Here is an 18,905-nt window from a genome sequence, read left to right on the forward strand (position 1 = left end):
AGTGGGAGTAGGACTCCCCCCTTGGCGCGCCCTCCTCCTTGGCCGGCCGCCTCCCCCCTTGCTCCTTTATATACGGGGCAGGGGGGCACCCCATAGACACAACAATTGATCATTGATCTCTTAGCCGTGTGCGGTGCCCCCCTCCACCATATTACACCTCGATAATATCGTAGCAGTGCTTAGGCGAAGCCCTGCGTTGGTTGAACATCATCATCATCACCACGCCGTCGTGCTGACGAAACTCTCCCTCAACTCTCGGCTGGATCGGAGTTTGAGGGACGTCATCGAGCTGAACGTGTGCTGAACTCGGAGGTGCCGTGCGTTCGGTACTTGATCGGTCGGATCGTGAAGACGTACGACTACATCAACCGCGTTGTGTTAACGCTTCCGCTTTCGGTCTACGAGGGTACGTGGACACACTCTCCCCTCTCGTTGCTATGCATCACCATGATCTTGCGTGTGCGTAGGAATTTTTTTAAAATTACCACATTCCCCAACACACGCATGCCAGCCAACCTTGCATGCACAATTTGTATTTAACAAATCGATTAAAACTTTATTATAGATACTACCATGTATGACCTTACACTAGTGGCTGCGGCGCGCCTCCTCTGCCGTCCTGTGCCCACAAATCATGTGGATGTACGTATGCATGTGCTTTTGCAGCCCAGATGAGCACCAGATGTTAAAAACAACTGCACTTAACTGAAATAGATCATTGCAGTGTTCACTCATATACAACACAGACGAGCGCTAGTTGTTCAAAAAAGAATATAAATAACAGAAGTGCAGCAGCAAAGCGTTTAGTCGTCACGCATAGCAAGCTAATAGGTCTATAAAAGTTGAACATTCTCCAAAAGGCGGGCATCATCACACCTTGCAATATAACCTTAGTTGTTCCCTGCAGAACATAAGTACTGTTAAGCATCACACAGAACACACAGTGAACATAGAATAACATAAGAGTGAAGCACTACCTTAGACCTCCCACTTCATTCATAGTGAATCGCGGATCGCTTAACCATTCAAAGAAAAAATAACTCACTAATTAAGAGTACCCTATGAACAGGAAACTGCAAAAGCATTCTGCAGAGAAGCATATCAACATTCAAGTAAACTATACAAACTGAGAAACCATAAAAAGAAAATGACCTTATGAAGTATAAGCAATAAGCTATGCAAAATAAAGTCTAAATCATAATTGGACGTATCAAATCAAGACTACGACGCGAGGCTACCAACACGACCAACCTAGTGCAAATGAAAACATAACCACGACTTCAAAGAGGCCACACCCATCCGAACAACTATTAACAACAAACTACAATTGAGAACTAAACCAAATCCTATTCACAGAAACAAGCTAAGAAAACCTACAAAAGATTAGCTCGGGAGGCTACCAATACGACCAAATCACAGTTATAATACTCAGCCTGTGGCAGACCTAGAATTAGCTTAACTAATACAACATCCAGGCAAACTATGAAATTCTTTGAGACTAACTACTCAAAAGCAACCAAATTACATAAGAGCAACAATTAGACATGTATATCTTGTGACGTATATACCTTCACGTCCTCGGTTGAAACGCCTAAGTCCAAATTGACTATGAAGAGCTTGGTGTCGGTCTCAATAGCCGAGATCCTCCCGCCACCGCCGCGTCTCGCAGAGGCATCCGAGTACATGTCATGCTGCCACACGGATTCTGGGACCTGGATCACATCACACCAGAGTGAGAAACAGAGAGAGATGTCCTGCAGCAGAGAAGACAGGAAGCTTCGCGAACAGAACACAAAATCCAAATCGAATTGAATAGAACAGACACACACGCACATGCGCACGCGCACACGCAGACACACACAGACACACAAAGAAGAGATGGGAAGGGCACCATGTCCATGGCTGCAGCGCCAGGGCCAGAGCAACTTGTCCATGGCGTCCTCAAGCAGAAGCAACTACTCATTCCAAGTGTAGTTAGCTGCTCAAAATAGTTTTTGTACCCTTCAAACATAGCCGTTTCTCCCACAACAGGGTCCCAATCAAAACTCGATTATTCTTTGTCTTCGAAACAAAATCCGAACATGAGCCAGGAAAAAAAAGAATGAAAATTTTGTAATGTGAAGTGCCGGTCATCGATTTGCAACTCTCATGGCCGCCTTGTACTTATTGCTTAACTTGTTGTTGACGTACTTGCAAACGAACCACCAAATCTATAAACTTCGAGACTGAGATAGTTAATCTGAAATTTATACAGATGGTACCTATGAGCTTGCACTAATACGATTGAGAAAATCATATTGCAAGGCACCAAAATGTTGTTGAATCAAACCAATGACAACCTGAGTAAAAAATGTGTGTTTTTGTAATATTCTAGAATATATATCCTCTTATCCATATGTGACACAATTGGCAGGATTGTAAGAATCATCACATAATCACGTAAGGTGCTTCCCCACATCCAGTTATGCAGAGGAACACGAAGGAGCACTAAGAAATAAGTCTGGTCATAACAAAACTAAGCACAAGAAAATCCAATGTGAAAAGATTAAGCTTGCAAGCATGAGATGACCCATCAGATTCACTAATGAGCTTCTGGACAATCAGCTAATTTGGACAACTGAAAGAATTGGGAACCAAAAGAATTGCAGCTGATAGTTCAGATAAATACACCCTTGTTGAGATGTTACCCACACATTGTTATCATGTATGATGTCTATCTACGAAGGCCTTCATGGATAAACTTAGCTGGTCAGTCTACACAAGCATATAAACAAAATATGTTGCATAGTATTATTTCCTTGAACATACCTAGCTTTCTGACGCAGATATTTCGTACTTCTATTTGAGTCACTTCATCATCCTCTCCATTTTCTTCTACACTTTCTTCTGATAAACTATCAAAAAATCCTATCACATACTCCTTGGCTTCTTCTAACCCTTAGAGCCATCATTTGCATAAATTTCTATAGTTGCAATATACTTTTTCAGTATCAGACAGTCTATCATGTGCATTTAGGAAAAATAAAGAGGTATTACTTAGTAATATAAAAGAGATCCTAGACATACTCATTGGCTTCTTCTAACCCTTAGCAAAGGCATGCTTGGTTGCATTTGAGATACGACGGAGAAAGAAGGCCACTAAGAAAAATTGTTGCCTACTTCGACTTAATGAAGTTTTAGAACTATTGCTCCAGCACATTCAACTTTATTGGCAAGCATGGTCTGAATTATAAGAAGTGTTATATGTCCATTCTTAGATCCTGGACACATTGCATTGTGAAGGACTGAAGTTGAGAACCTGGACACATAGGGCGAAGCCATTAACAAAACGAGCAGTTACATGGATCATGTAAGAAGTCTTCTCCTTGAGACAATGTAGCCAATTGTGGAACCCCTGCTTTCCACGGCCACCGCCCGCCGCCTTGATCTTTATGCTAATGGTGGAATCCCTGCAGAACCAGCACAAGGCATGCATCAGTCACAAGGACACACAATCATCCCAGATCAAGCAAATATGATAAGAATCCCATAGGGCGGCCAATTCTAATAGGGAGCAAAATATGTCTCAACGGAAACAAAAAATTAGTAGAAGTAGCAGCAGCACTCATACTGGGCTAGGATAGCTTCGGTTCTACTCTCTTTGACTTTTCAGCCGCATACACATTGAACGTCGCCTAAATCTCATGACTTCTGTGCTCTAATCTCTCAACCATTGGAACAAGTATGGTAGTACCTTTCCCACCTCTCTCTTTTCACAAAAAAATGCCAAACAAAAATTAAATCTTAGAGGAATGCTCAGAGACAAACCTCAACCGGCTACATGAAAAAAATTAGGAACTGCCAACGAACCAACAAAGAACCTGGACAGGCAAGGAAACGAGAAACAAAACTGTGTCAGCTCTCAGACATTTTACCGAATAGGAGACAAGGAAGAAAGAGCTTAGCGAGAAGCAAGCCAAACGATGAACTATGGACTGACCGATCCTTCACCAACAATGGAAGGAGTGAGCAAAAGAGGAAAACCAAGCACATAACATAGGAAACGTAGTGTATAATCATAATAGCTAGCTATCTAATGGAGAGGTAAGCACATTAAATTAGCTGACAGGGAAAACTTCATAGGTTTTGCACCAGCCAAATAAAAGAATGTGCCTGTTGGGAATATTAGCACTGGGCGTAAACCGGCCAGGAGAGGCCGGGTTAACTCCATAAGTAGTTCATCTGTATTTGAAGTCCATGAAGACAGACGGTGACGCTTTATGGAGGCCCAGGGCCCAAAGCCGGTTTAAGGCCTATAGACATAAACCGGCATTGATATGTAAACTTGTATTGTAAGATAGAAGTAGCACAGACCGAGCCGGACACAATTATGAGCCGGCCTCGGGATTCTGTAAACCGACGGGCATCAACCCATGTATATAAGGGGACGACCCGACGGCGGTTCAGAAACAACAGACAACAACTCAAGACTCAGGCAAAGCGTATTCGCTTCCTGGTCATCGAAACCCCAGCAATTCCATCACAACTAGACGTAGGCTTTTACCTTCATCGTAAGGGGCCAAACTAGTATAAAACTCTCTTGCGTCCCTTGTCCGCTTTAACCCCTTTAAGTTAACCCGGAGGGATGGCTCCACGACTAAGTCCTTTCTCTAGGACATCTGCCGTGACAAAACCACGACAGTTGGCGCCCACCGTGGGGCTATCGCACGATGGTTTCAAGTTCTTGGAGGGCAACTTCGAAGGACTCAAGGGTTACGCTGTGGTCCGGATGACCAAGAGTTGTCGCGGCAAGCTCTACATCGACGATGCAGGCTGGGGCCCCGAGGCCGGCTCAATCGAGTACGGGTACCGGGTCCCCTTTGGTGGCATACACGTTTTCATTGGCAAGATCGGCGAACCGGGCCCTGAGCCGGACATCTGCACCGACCTCGTCGAAATGGCTCAGCATGCGAGATCTGCCCGGGTCAAGCCTGTCATGAAGCGTGCCTTCGTGGGAGTTATCCATGGAGGGGAATCTGAGGATAGATCGGAATCTGGTGGTGAGACCGTCGTTTATTCCGGCGACGAGTCATCGACCGAAGAGACCGAGTCATTATATCAGTTACAAGATGGCCGGATTGGGGGCTGTTCCGATGGCGACAGTATTCCGGACCCCTTTGATCTACCAAACTGGGTTGCGATCTTCACGGCCGGTACGCAACCGGCGCTCTACTCTTCGACCGCAGCGGCGATGATTTCCGGATCGACAGCGGCAACAGCGGCTGGGGCAGGAGGCCCTGTGCGACCGCCAGCTCAGGTTCTATCGGATTTGTTTGACGCGTTGGCAACGCTGATGGCGGAGGTTAACCCGGCGGATCAGGATGCACACAATGCGGAAATCGCGAAAGTGAAAGATCAGACCACCCAGGCCAAAGCCGACTTAGCAGCTGAGGATACCAGGATGGCCGTGGAGGGGGCCGCTTTGGATGCACAAGCTTACCAGATTATGCTGGATCAGAGTGCGTCGAACAAAGTCCTGAAGAGGAGGTACAGATCTCGCCTGTCGCCGGTTTATGATGCTAGAAATCTCTTTAACACCCCAGGAGCAGGGACCAGTAATCCGCCGGTGGTAAACCGGGCGGAGGCACCTGGAGCAGGGGCGCCGGTTCAGCCACGTTTGGTGGATCCGCCTCGTCAGAGCAACATTATAACACCGCATGTCCCCACGCCGCCGGGTCATTACTCTAACCGGATGGACAACATTGTCGCTGCCGCTTCACAGCTGGCGGCCATCCCGATTGAAGGCGATTCTCCGGCGGTGGTCGAGACGCGCCGGGTTAAGGAGCTTCTTCAGACAGCCTTGGTTCAACAGGAGGCTTATTCATATAGTCGCGATCGGATTCATTCCACTCCCCGTCTAAGCCGGAGTTACAGCAGGCGTATGGATGAACCGGTAGTGTCAAGCAATGCGCGGAACCGTGATCCGCCCCGTGGCAATAACCCGGCTTGGTTGTATCCGAACCATAGCTACACCTCTTGATCGGCGCAATGCCACATCATCACTTGGGGGCTTGGTCGTATCCGAACCACAGTCACACCTCTTGATCGGCTCAAAGCCACATCAATCTGGGGCCAAAGAGAGTGTTGTAAAACAACAACTCAAACATAGGCACCCACTGAGCACAGCTCACAATGTTGCTTGGGGATTCTTTGCTGTCGAAATGAACTAAGAATCTACACTTGTAACAGGCTATCAAGCCATGGCTTGGAAGCCTGGTGTATATACCTAAAACCCCGGGTTAACCTGCCTATTTAAGTAAGTCACTCCGCCCAGGTAAACCTGCTATGACCCTTCGAACTTTGACAAGTTACTCTAAAATGAAGACCCTGAACTTGTCAAGTTAAAACGATGATTGGTTAAGGATTGAGGACCATCTTAAAAGGCTTTGCAAAAATGGTTTAACTCAGTGGCCTGGCAGCCCATGAAAAGCCTCGAATTTGGGGCGTGGCAGCCCGTGAAAAGCCTCGACTACAACGGTTTTTATTTGCCTTTTTCTAAGTTTTCTTTGTTTCATAAGATTTGTGATGTTTTTACAACCGGTGTTTATCAACCCGGTTAGGCTGTCAACTACAAGTTGTCAGTACACGATCAAATTATAATCCGGAGACTATCAGCCCGGTCTGGTTTTGACTCAAAGTCACCAGTATGGAATAAACCAGTGTTTATCACAGCCCGGAACGGTTTTCTGATAAACCGGCATCATATAATAGGAGTTACTTCTACTCCGGATTAGGGTTATTACCCTCATGACAAAGTTGGTCAACCAACACTATGCCTAAAGGTCACAGGTATCATATATTTCCATATTTGGTTATCTTTTACAACCTTGGTTATAAACCTTGGTCATATATATATTTGGGTATCATGACCCGCCCGGTGGTAAACCGCCAGGGCGCTTTAAGCTTCTTATCTGCAGGAACAACTTGAATAAATAGCTAGGGATTATGAACATTATATCTTAAGCATGGCGGATTAACACGCATCAGTTGCAGATAAATATGCACGAAGGCATAACAGACCAAGTGTTTTAACTAGCCTATTACAAGGCGTTTCAGTGCCCAAAGGGATAATTGTTTCTCAATAAGCATTGCAGCACGTGGAAGACTAAACCGGCCCCCGGATTATGATTGCTTATCAGCTTGACCTGACGGCTGCGGATCATCTTGCACCTGTTCATATTCTTCGTCTCTACCCAGTGGCTGGAAGTCAACATTTGTCCAGTCGATCCCAGTTAAAGCTTGGAACACAGCTTCGTCGCTTATAAGGGTTGACGGTTCAATATCAGGGGCATAAGTGTGCTTACGGATTGGAGGGATCAGATTTTGTGCTTCAGGAGTTGGTGCAGCAACCCGTTTGTTATTGGTGTCATAGCTCGCCTGGTAAAAAGAAAGATCAGCTTCTTCAGCCAGTTGACAAGCCAGTGGACGTACTTCCCAGTTTATGGCGCGGAGATCCTCCTGATCAAATTCTGATCGGTCTTCTTTTAAGCTGGGATAGCCTTTAGCCACTTCCACCGGATCAAGGTCAGGTACCCATGCTTTTGCCCGGGTTAGTGCGGTCAAAGAGCTCTTCTACCCGGGCAGGCAGCATCGACAACCTTGATAAGGTTTCCTTAATTAAAGTGGGGGGAGGCTTGTTGTGTGAAGCGGCACAGATGATCCGTTGTGCACCGGTATATAACTGCTCTATTAGCGTGTAGGCGGCTTTCAACTTCTTCTGTACATCAGAGCCCAGATGGCTAATGCGAGTTCCTGCACCATTGTACACATCAGTAAACCGACAACACATGGGAGAGATATGTTGAAAGTATTAAGGAAAATATATTTTACCGAACACAGCAGCAGTCATGGCATGAATCTGCCGCTTTACGCCGGTCAGTTCATCAACCACCGGTTTAAGAGCGGCTTCTGCTTTTTCAGCCCTTTTTATCAAAGCGGATTTTTCAGTCTCCCAAACCGCCCGCTCTTTGTTGAAGCCCTCTTTCAGTTTCTCCATAGCACCTAGAGCGCAGGTCAATTCTTCCTTCGCTTTGGAGGTTTCAGCTTGTAGGGACTTGAGGTTCTCTTGCAGATCAGCGGTTTGGCTTTCCTTCTTGCTCAGTTCAGCCTATAAAGACACAGATATATAATGAGTTGACAGTACATATTTGAAGTACCAAGCACATAACAAGTTATGCCCTTAGTACTTGGGGGCTAATGCATATTTGCTCTTAATCAAAAAATTTTACAAGTCCCAAGCACAATACAAGTATTAAGCTTGGCACTTGGGGGCTAATGTGTATTTGCTCATAAAATGCTGATATGGGAATTCTTCTACAAAGTCCCGGTTCATCTTTATAAAGTTAAACCGGCCCTTGGGGGCTACATCAGTGAAGTTAAGATGCATTGTTGCAAACATGAAATTGTTACTAAGTCCCGGTTTAAATTGGTATCTTAAACCGTCACTCGGGGGCTACTGGAGTTGATAAACTGCAATTAAATACAAGAGAGAAACACTTATGAAGTTACCTCATATCGCTCCTTCATCATATTTACCAAACCGGCTTCATAGTCACGGCTGGTTTACAGACGGTTCAGGAAGCCAGAGTGAAGGTCTTGAGCATTCAGATGGGCATAATTTGACAAATCGGCATTCCATTTGCCTTTGCCAATTGCAGAGAGCTCATCTTTGGAGTATGCTTTGACAAAGCGACAGGATTGCCCGGAGCGGTATGGCCAGTGCCAGTAATCATAATGTCATCATCTTTGTCATCAGCAGCCGTTACTGGGGTTGGCGGTTTGTCATTATTTTTAACTGGACTTGCCGGTTTATTGTCAGTCCGGACAGGGCTTGTTGGCTGGTCAGCATGGCTTGTGGTGTCAACTTCTGCCTGCTCAGCAACGAAGTCATGATCTTGAGGCGGTGGGTCATTCAGTATGGCATCAATGTTGGTCTCTTCAGGATCTGGAGTTTTCTCCAGTTCAACAGCCACGTCTTCATCAGCCGGTTTATTCAACCGAGCTTTCTTGCTGGGTCTGGGCTTGGCGCTGAGAAAAATAAACATGAGGATCAGTACAGTATATCAAAATAGCAACATCAAGGATAACAACAAGTGTATAGCTCACCCAAGAACCGTTTTGAGGGGTGGAAGTTTTGTGGCCGACGACTCGCCAGAAGATGAGTGAGAAGTGCCCTGATAATTTGAATCAGACGGGTTAAGAGGCTGGCGGAAACAACCTGCTTTGGGGCATGAAGTATCAATGGGATAAGAGACCTCTGATCGGTGTTTCTGAACCGGACTGTTCCGTAAACCGGCGGAGGCAACTACCTGGCCACTGTGCCGGGTTGTGTGGCGAGCCTCGTGCTGCTGCGTCTTCAAAAGAAAGTTTGGGTCCAAGTAAGCAAGGGGGTGAGAAAATTTTACTTTCCGGTTTGCTTGACGGATTTTTGATGTTGGCAGAGGATCTGAATCGGCGGAAAGAATGGTTACCTCTACGTCATCAGCATGACTGCCTTCAGCGTCGTCCTGATAATAATCATTGTCAATGAGATGTACGGAAAATGAATCAAGAGAGTCAAGTTCTACCTTTGATTCCGGATTACCCACATCGTCATCAGCTGGTAGCTCGGAGGATGCAGTGGTCCTTTTCTTGGCAGGTTTTTTGATAACCTTGGTCTTTGGTTGAACTGGCTTGACCGGTTTATCTTGCGGCTTGACCGGTTTGTCTTGTGGTGGTTTCTTGCTCCAGAATGGATCATCACCTTGTCAGAAAATAATCACACTTTCAGAGAATATTTGGACAAAAACAACTTCAGATAAAAAGATTATATGATTCTTACAGCTGGCGGTTTGTTGAAAGCGCAGAAAGGGAGTAGTCCGGTTTGGGCACAGACAGCCTCCGTTTCGTTCAGCATTTTCTTTACAGCCTCAGTGACTTCTGCATCTGTAAGCTGAATGTCAATGTGCCGCTGAGCATCCTTCAAACTCCCCGTATACTCACACATCAAACCGGAGTGCCGGCTTAAGGGCAGAATACTCCAGCTTATCCAGCAACGAGCAAGATCAACTCCTGTCAAACCATTCGCCATGAAGGCTCTAAGCTTTGATAATTGGGGAGCATAGTTGACCCTTTCTTTTGCCGTCAACCTCTGAGGAAAAGGATGTGTGTTGCTAAGGCGTTCAGGGCGGTAACCCGGCAGGGGGTTTTCATCAGGTGGAGATGTATCCATGCAATAAAACCAAGTCTGGTTCCACTCTTTGGGGTGACTGTGGAGTTTGGGATCAGGGAAGGTGACTTCCTTCCTTTTCTGAACCGCCATTCCGCCCAATTCCGTATTGGGTCCATCCGAGAACTCTGTGCGACGGTTTAAGTGAAAGAAATCCCTAAACAGTTCGACTGTAGGTTCCTCTTGCAGATAGACCTCACAGAAGACTTGGAAGTGGCAGATGTTGGTCACAGAATTGGGACCGATGTCCTGAGGGCGCAGCTGAAAATTGGCTAGTACATCTCGGAAATTTTTTGAACCGGGAGGGCTAAAACCTCGACTCAGATGGTCAGCAAACACGACTACCTCTCCGTCCTTGGGTGTAGGAGGATTTTCCGGGCCAGGGACCCTCCAGTGGATGACATCTTTCTTGGCTAAAGCGCCCGTTTTAACAAGATTGTTTAACTGTTCTTCGGTTACTCGAGAAGGAGCCCAATTGCATTCATAGATTTGCTTAGCCATGGCAATGAAAGATCTGAAACATGATTATTGCCGGTTTAAGATTTACAGTGGACAACTATACAACGGTATAAGGATACAAGCATATTGATAAACCGGATTTGGTTATTCATAAACCGGAGTCTGACAATGGAAACAATGTAATGCATTGGCGGTTCAACAGGGGACTAATGGTATCTACCGGGTCATCATTTTTTCTGTGAAGGGCATTAAAGGTATAAGTATCAAGATGTATAAGTGAAGGAAAAAAACAAGTTTCACAGTTTGGCATGGGAATTTCAGATCCGCCGTGCGTTGGATAATCAAAATATACTTTGGTCTAATATCAAACGCTCAAAAAGTTCAGTAAGTTCAGATGAGCTGGATATCAAGCAGGTGCCTTAACAAGAAGAAAGGATTCTAAACTACAAAAGGCGCTGAAAATAGTCAGATCTAACCGGCCATTGGTGCTACCGAAGGAAGAATAGCTTCAAGCTATGAAGAACATCGAACCCTAATGGCGGATCTAGGGCGAGAAGAAGAGGGGCTTACTGGTGCAGGAGGAAGCAGCGGAGGATCACCGCTTTTCTCTGATACGAGCAGGTTGATGCAGCGGCCTTTGTCGAAGCAGAGACGAAGGACGACGACGGTGGCAGAGCTCGAGGGTCGGTCGGCGCGAGGAAGACGACGGCGCGAAGAGGCACGAGGGGGGAAAATGGAAAGACCCCCTGGCCCTATTTATAAGGGTAGAAAGATAAGCGTCAGGCGCGAAAATCGAGGAGCCTAAATTTTGGATATGAGGCGGAGCTGTCGCCTCGATTGTCGGAGGCTCATTAATGGAGGTGGATTATACACAGTTTTAAGTAACAGGTGATGTCATGGCGGTTTACCATGATCCTAGAAGATGATATCACGGCGGTTTACAAGATCATATGAAGATGTTGAAGAAGAAAATTTCTTAAGTATTGAGGATTGACATGAACCAGTTCAAATCAATCTGGGGCCTAATGTTGGGGATATTACCACTGGGCGTAAACCGGCCAGGAGAGGCCGGGTTAACCCCATAAGTAGTTCATCTTTATCTGAAGTCCATGAAGACAGACGGTGACGCTTTATGGAGGCCCAGGGCCCAAAGCCGGTTTAAGGCCTATAGACATAAACCGGCATTGATATGTAAACTTGTATTGTAAGATAGAAGTAGCAGAGACCGAGCCGGACACGATTATGAGCCGGCCTCGGGATTCTGTAAACCGACGGGCGTCAACCCATGTATATAAGGGGACGACCTGGCGGCGGTTCAGAAACAACAGACAACAACTCGAGACTCAGGCAAAGCGTATTCGCTCCCTGGTCATCGAAACCCCAGCAATTCCATCACAACTAGACGTAGGCTTTTACCTTCATCGCAAGGGGCCGAACTAGAATAAAATTCTCTTGCGTCCCTTGTCCGCTTTAACCCCTTTAAGTTAACCCGTAGCGATGGCTCCACGACTAAGTCCTTTCTCTAGGACATCTGCCGTGACAAAACCACGACAATGCCCATGCGGTTTGCCCACATTAGATGCATACATAACTAAAACTCCTAGTATATGATCCATGTCCTGCTCGATGGCCTTGGAATTTAAGAATTGAGCTCCAGGTTGCCCATAAAAAGGACACTAAAAGAACTCACAACTGCAACAAAGTGGCAAGCCCTGCTTAAGAAAAATGCAGCAACATCACAAACAAAAAGAAGAATCGAAAGATTATATATATGTACTTGCTTTCTCTGTATCTAGAGTTGCAGCCTACCCTCGCTCATCGCAGGAACAGCAGTAGAACCGTTGCTTCCAAAAATTGGAAAAAGGACTGTATTTGTGCTTCTAATCTGAGCTTCTACATTATCAAATTCACTCTGCACATACTCTTTTACACCCATTGTTCCACTCAATAATCGTGTTCCTGCAAGCATGGGCTAGAGGCATAAAAATTCAATAACCACTAATCCACGAAAAACGAAGCTCGAGTCTCGACAGCTCCAAATTTTCAATTCAGCCAACATCAAGACTCTGGAGTATAACTCAAATGGTCAGAAAGTTCGGGGCACCATAATGGTTCAGCACAAGTAGTTAGCACTCACCCTTCATTCCGTGAAAATGGACATATGTTACATATAATGCAGTAATGTGTTAACAGATTTCTTCTCGTTGCTCTTGGGAGACAGACCTACGTGACACAAATATAGAAGATCGTATAGAACCAAGATCAATTGTGAACTAATTCAGTCTTCATCTATCTGCAACATTATCATCCCACAAAAAAAACTAATTATACCACCATATGTTTATACTAACCACATCAGAAAGATATTAGATCAAAACGGCCAAGAAAGCATCAATGAAGTTTAAAGAGTCTACCTTCTAGATCAACATTGGATTGTAGACTTGATAGCGAAATCAGTTATTGCAAGAGCATGATCCAGCAGATCATTTTTTATACCTAGAACATGACCTTAGTTACAATCATCTGTCAAGAACAATTTCATATCTGCATTTAGTCATACAAACAAATAGAATCCTATATTTTAATGAATGAGGGAAAACAAGATAAAGCCAATTTGAAACCGGTATTAAAATGACATCACGCATAAAAGGACCTTCTCTAGCCCCATGATGCATCGATATCTGAGTACCACAGGAGCTCTAACATCTGAATGGAAAAATCCAAAGACCACATCACTAAATAGCTCTCATATTTGAACTAAATCATTTTCTTTCATTATAACAATTAGTAGTCTACGAATTTATAGAAGTCGAAGCGGTACAAATAAAAGTGAAATCACTGTTATAATGGCACCTTACCATCCACAAATCATTAGCTGTATAGTCCTAATGCAAAATTTACAACATAAACTTTCTAGAGCAGAGAATGAAGAAGACTCAGCGATTCTGAAATTACTAATATGGTATGAATTGTTTCCTAGGGATTAGTATAGAAACACATTTAGATTCAAGAAAACAGCTGAAAGTGACGACTTCTCTTCTAATATGTGTGATAATTTGAACTCCTGGAACTCGAGATACTAACAATTTTTAAACAAGTTTAAGAAAGTGAACTAACAGTGTTTCATTAGACTCAAAAAATCAAACCATTTAGTTGAGTAGTGCTTCTTTTATCATCAGCACATACACCTGCTAATAATCAGCTTATGAATTATCCAAAGGAATCAATAATGTCAGGCACCTTATATTTAGATAAGTATCCAGGCATCTCAATGGGGACCTGCAGGTCGCCGTTGAGGTCCTGTCCAGGCAAACGCCGCGGAGGTCCGTTCCCGACACACAAAAGGGCCGACAAGGAAGGACAATGGGTGTGGAGGCGGAGCTCGGTCTGCTACCGATGAACAACGGCATGGGATGGGGTGGCGGAGCTCAAACCCAACCTTTCCCGTTGTGCGTGATGAAGAGGATGGGCTGGAGGAGGCGGATCTGGGCTGGCCTCCGCCGCACGCGACCGGTGATGGAGCCGCCTGCCACATCTAGGGCTGTCTCGGATGCGGCGGCGTTGAGGAGCCCTCCGCAGCAGCGGCGATGCCTGCCACAATGAGGAGGAAGGGATGGAGCGCAGGAAGGGGCCGGAGAAGATGGAGCCCGGGGTGGGAGAAGGAGAGGGCACGAGCGCAGGGGAGGGGCGAGGTGGCGGCGGCGACAGAAGGAGGAGGAGGCGCTCGAGGCAGAGGGTGTGGGGACGGAGGGTTTTGTTCGACCTCTTCTACACTATTTTGCTTTTCCTTTTATCCTTTTTATTTTCCTGCCCAACCTGTTCGTTCCACGTGGCACACGCGAGGAGGCGCCCTTGTGGCGACTGTTAATGGGTTGTATGGCAGCTGATGTGCATGTGTGTGTGCTGAGCATGTGCTCTGCGCGGTGCGTGGTGATCCTGGGATGTGTGTGCGTCACGTTTGTTAAGACTTGTGTAGTTCTTGTGATCTGACAAAAATAAAACATGTTGATATCAGAACACACATGTATATTAGCATCGGTGTCATTCCACCAATCAGGAGAATGATATACTGAAAAAATAGTAGAAAATTTACCATACCTGGCATCTTTCATATCAACATCGCCAATAATAATATTAGCGGTCTTGCCATTGTTCTCATTTTGACGCATGTCCCAACGGTCATTGTAGGATGAATCCCAACGATCATCTTCACTGCATACATGCCATTTCCCTCTCTTCAAACATTTAAATCATGGTGTAACTGTTAAAATGAGTGATGGAATAGTGATGGAATCTTTCACAGCCAGTCCAGTTCACTGACTTGGTTGGCTATTTAATTAGGTATTGTAGCTATCTTAGTCTCATCCATCTTAATTAAGGAGCTAGACTTGCTTGTTAATCCAACATTAATCACATCCTTATCAAATATTGCCAACTAGCGAGGCGAGGGGAACTCAGCACCGGGGTATAGAGAGGGAGAGCGGAGCAAAGAGAGGGAGCTCGGCGGCGGAACACGGAGAGCGAGAGTAGAGTCCGGGCGTGGGTGAGGTTGTGAGTCGCGACAGAGTGAGTGTGGGTTGACTTACAAAAACATGGAGTTTTTTTGTGCAAAATGGCTTGTCACGACACTCTTTCTGATGGTTCATGAACTAGGTGGCACCTTTTTTGAGGGGAAGGCCTTATGGCTAGCTTTATTAACTTCAAATAATGCTTACATCATCAGTACGTAAGGTAGAGATAAAACTAGGGGGGCGTCCAACCACACAACTGGTGGATCATCCCTTCCCCGTTGAGCTAGCATGCGAGCAACCATATTGGATTCTCTATTACAATGCTGGAAAAGGACCTTCCCGAAATCTTCACAGAGTTGTCGACATTCATCAAGAATATGGCCAGCCACCATAGATTGGCCAGTATTCTTTTCCATCGCTTCCACCACTATCATACTGTCTGCCCGAGCAACAACAGAATTGGCACCAATCGACCGAGCGAGTTTTTATTCCTCCAATAGTGTTGCCGCCTCCGCCGTCTCTACATCCCCCACATGCTCTAGCTTTGTCGTAGATGCCACGATGAAGAACCCTGAATGGTCTCGTATAATAGCGCCACACGATCCAGTATGTTCATCTTCTAAAAAGGAGGCGTCTGTGTTCAAAACCAACTGGCTGAGCAGAGGTCTTGTCCATTTATTGATTCTTGGGGTTAATACCTTCTTTACTGCCGCCCGAACAAAGTTTAGGGCTATCGCTAGAATAGCTTTGCTTGCTCGTTCAATGTTCTGGACGTCCTCTCCCTTCTCAATTTCCCGTCGTTGCCACCAAATATGCCAGCAAGTCACCGCAACCATCTTTGGCATTTCAATCACATCCAAGTGGACCTTCTGGTTCGCTATGTCACATAGGAGGAACTCCAAGATCTCAGCTCCCGATTTACCTGGTAGTCTGGCTGCCCTTATTGTTTTATGTAGGCCACAGAGAGACCAGATATGTCCAGCCCGGCTGCATCCAAACAGCACATGTGCAACATCCTCTGACTGCTGTTTGCATACCGGGCATTGTGCCGATGTAGAAATATGACGATTAGCCAAAACACCAAAATAAGGAATAGCATTGTGTAGACACCAAAACTAGGTGGTATTTTGTTTGCGTGCAGTGTAGTGTAATGCTCATTAATTAGTTTGCAATGATGCACTAAAACACTATTATGGGGTACACAGGGACATTTGCCCCCCCCCACGCACTTCAACAAGTTATATCACGTAATCACATGTACATGGCCTCCACCACGTTGCTTGTTGTTGTCCTTGTGGGCTTGGCTACAACCATGGCGGCTCCTGGAATCCTTGGCAAAGGGAAGCACCACAACGGCGTCCTGGGTGGCACCAATGCGGCGGCCACCATCCAACAAGGCGTTGAATGTCGTAGAAGACCAAAGAAGGGCACTTCATCATCTACTGATGCAAGGAACCTATGACAAGCACATCACCATGAAATTCGACGATGTCGTGCTGCTGGGCGACGACATGGGGCGGACAATCATCGCGCGCTGACTTTTTTCCCCACACACGCTCTCGGAAAAGGCTCCACCACACCTTCTGAGCGGCATCATTGGCCTTCTATGTAAGTTTCATTACCCTGGCCTGGTCACTTTGCCTGACAATAGAGAGGAACCAGCCTGGTCATGGAAAGAATTTCCCGAAAACAAAGCCATTAGTGTGGTCAAGGATTTCCTGGTGAGTTCCTTTGAAACCAATCAATTCTTATTCCAGAAGATTGAAAATTGTTGTCTCATGACTTCATCCTTTGCAGCGACATGCACGATTGTAGGATTTTTTTACTTATGCCGAGGGTGAGCAGAATCATGCAAGTAAGGTCGTGGAAAATATTGCCAAGAAGCTTGTGAAAGACATGCACTACGAGGGTCGAGGGCCGCGTTGGGTGTGTGGTCCAGTATCACACGAAACAACTCAAGATAAGATTCCCAAGAAAGATGCCCAGCAAGAGCATCTTACGCGTGAACAGTTTCTGAGTGTAAGTGAAGGTTGCTTACTATTCCATACATTACCACAACTTAGCTTCCTTACTAAGTTGTATTTGTTACTCAGGTGGTTCCTCGGTGGTGCACCGACAAAATGCAGTGTTGGGAGAAGATCATTGATTGGTGCTCTTGCATACGGTTAGGGCAACCTCACCGTCACCGGTGTCATGGACATGCATGTAAGCAACAACCTTATTTTCTTCTCATGACTTTGTCCTTCACGTGCTAGCGTGCCCTTCATGGTTCTGACCGCTTTCTTTTGCAGAAGAGAGCAACATGCTTTGCCATTTCTTTCTTTCGGGCTTGGACCTCGAAACATATGAAACTGGTCAAGGACAGAGACCCTAATAATCTGGATGGTGACTGGATCAGCCCTAAAGCCTGTTACAAAGGAAAGAAATACATCGACAAGTACAAGGAGTCACACGGGGAGGATTCTGATCTCATCGGCAGACCCTTTGTCCCTAAGGTGGCTCTTATTGCTAACTGCGGTAGGAGGAATGGGCGAATGAGGGTTCATGTCGATTCTGTCCAGACCTCCAGCCTTCCTAGAATCATGGCGGTGTGGGCTATGAGTACGAGTTCAAGTCCTAGCATAGAGCCCCGCTCTGTGCATCCCGAGGTCATGTATGAGGCTATTCAGGTCAGTTCTTCATCATTGGTCAATACAATGATCATGCATGTTTGCATTGCAACACTGATGACAATGCGTTGGCATGTTGTAGGCCCAGCTGGATGTAGAAAAGGGACTGCGGGAGGAGGAGTAGAGTTGTGCTGAAGACCGGTCCATCATCAAGATACATAACCATGAATTGCGGACAATTAAAGATATGGTTGCACATCTTTATGCCATGAGCAGAAAAACTGTGCAAGTATTACCAGCCCATCCTATAATGATATTGCCTTGAACATGGTGAGTTCTCTTCGAACTTATTCCATCACCATCTTTGTTCTTATCATTCATCTTATCTGTCTCTTGTGCTTACAGGTCATTCCATCAATTGGGTCAAAGAATGTGCCGGTAGCTTCCCCTGGAGTTGGGCAAGCAATCCCAATGGCTACTCTCGATGTTCCCGCCCCAAACACCAAAACTGTGTGAATCTTAGTTATGTTGATGACCTTTGTGCTTTCCTATGCATGCACTTGCGCTTTTCTGGACTTGCTATGCTTGAGAACATTTTGTGTTTGAGAACATCGAGTTTGTGTGCTTGAGACATTGTGTTTGTGTAGTTGAGACCATAGTTTGTTATATATGTTGTGGAATGGTGCTTGGCTATAATGTGGAAATGGTTCAGTCATTTGGGATGTGATATTAGTACTATATATATGTGGGATATTCTTTGTACTAGCGTTGCCACGGAGCTATTAAAAAGTACAGACGTTAGGCCACTGACTTAGGAGATGATCAAAAGACATTAATATCTTGCATGATTCACGATAAAAGAAGAGCAAAAATACAATAAGAGGGATGAGGTTAGCATCAAAGAATTTGATGTGACCGTAGTAGGTCCTTTGAAAGATTTATAGTGAGACAATATTTTGAATTTGGAAACATGGGAGAATGGACATTGCAATTTGTTCACTCACCTATGGTATGATATAGAACTTGAAAATTTTGTTGGGAAGTGAAACTAAAACTAAAATCATGATTTTAACTTGGAGT

At 45.4% G+C, this 18,905-nt stretch overlaps 2 long non-coding RNA genes across 4 annotated transcripts; both read right to left on the reverse strand.

Annotated features, from left to right (window-relative positions):
* Positions 1-577: 577 nt before the first annotated feature.
* On the reverse strand, positions 578-12,583 carry LOC123126132 (uncharacterized). 3 transcript variants are annotated; one of them, XR_006461567.1, is made up of 6 exons: positions 12,515-12,583; positions 3,808-3,860; positions 3,299-3,449; positions 2,809-2,963; positions 1,569-1,712; positions 578-901 (listed from the first exon to the last, which is right to left on the reverse strand). It is a non-coding gene; the product is annotated as an uncharacterized lncRNA (long non-coding RNA). The 3 variants fall into 3 exon arrangements; XR_006461568.1 differs by lacking the exon at positions 12,515-12,583 and having other exon boundaries at positions 3,341-3,449; positions 3,808-4,146; XR_006461566.1 differs by lacking the exon at positions 12,515-12,583 and having other exon boundaries at positions 3,808-4,146.
* A 56-nt stretch (positions 12,584-12,639) lies between these two features.
* Positions 12,640-14,061, reverse strand: LOC123126133 (uncharacterized). The gene is made up of 3 exons (XR_006461569.1): positions 13,946-14,061; positions 13,120-13,228; positions 12,640-12,998 (listed from the first exon to the last, which is right to left on the reverse strand). It is a non-coding gene; the product is annotated as an uncharacterized lncRNA (long non-coding RNA).
* Between the last annotated feature and the right edge of the window lie 4,844 nt (positions 14,062-18,905).

This window comes from Triticum aestivum, chromosome 5D, assembly GCF_018294505.1.
Source record: "Triticum aestivum cultivar Chinese Spring chromosome 5D, IWGSC CS RefSeq v2.1, whole genome shotgun sequence".
NCBI lineage: Eukaryota > Viridiplantae > Streptophyta > Magnoliopsida > Poales > Poaceae > Triticum > Triticum aestivum.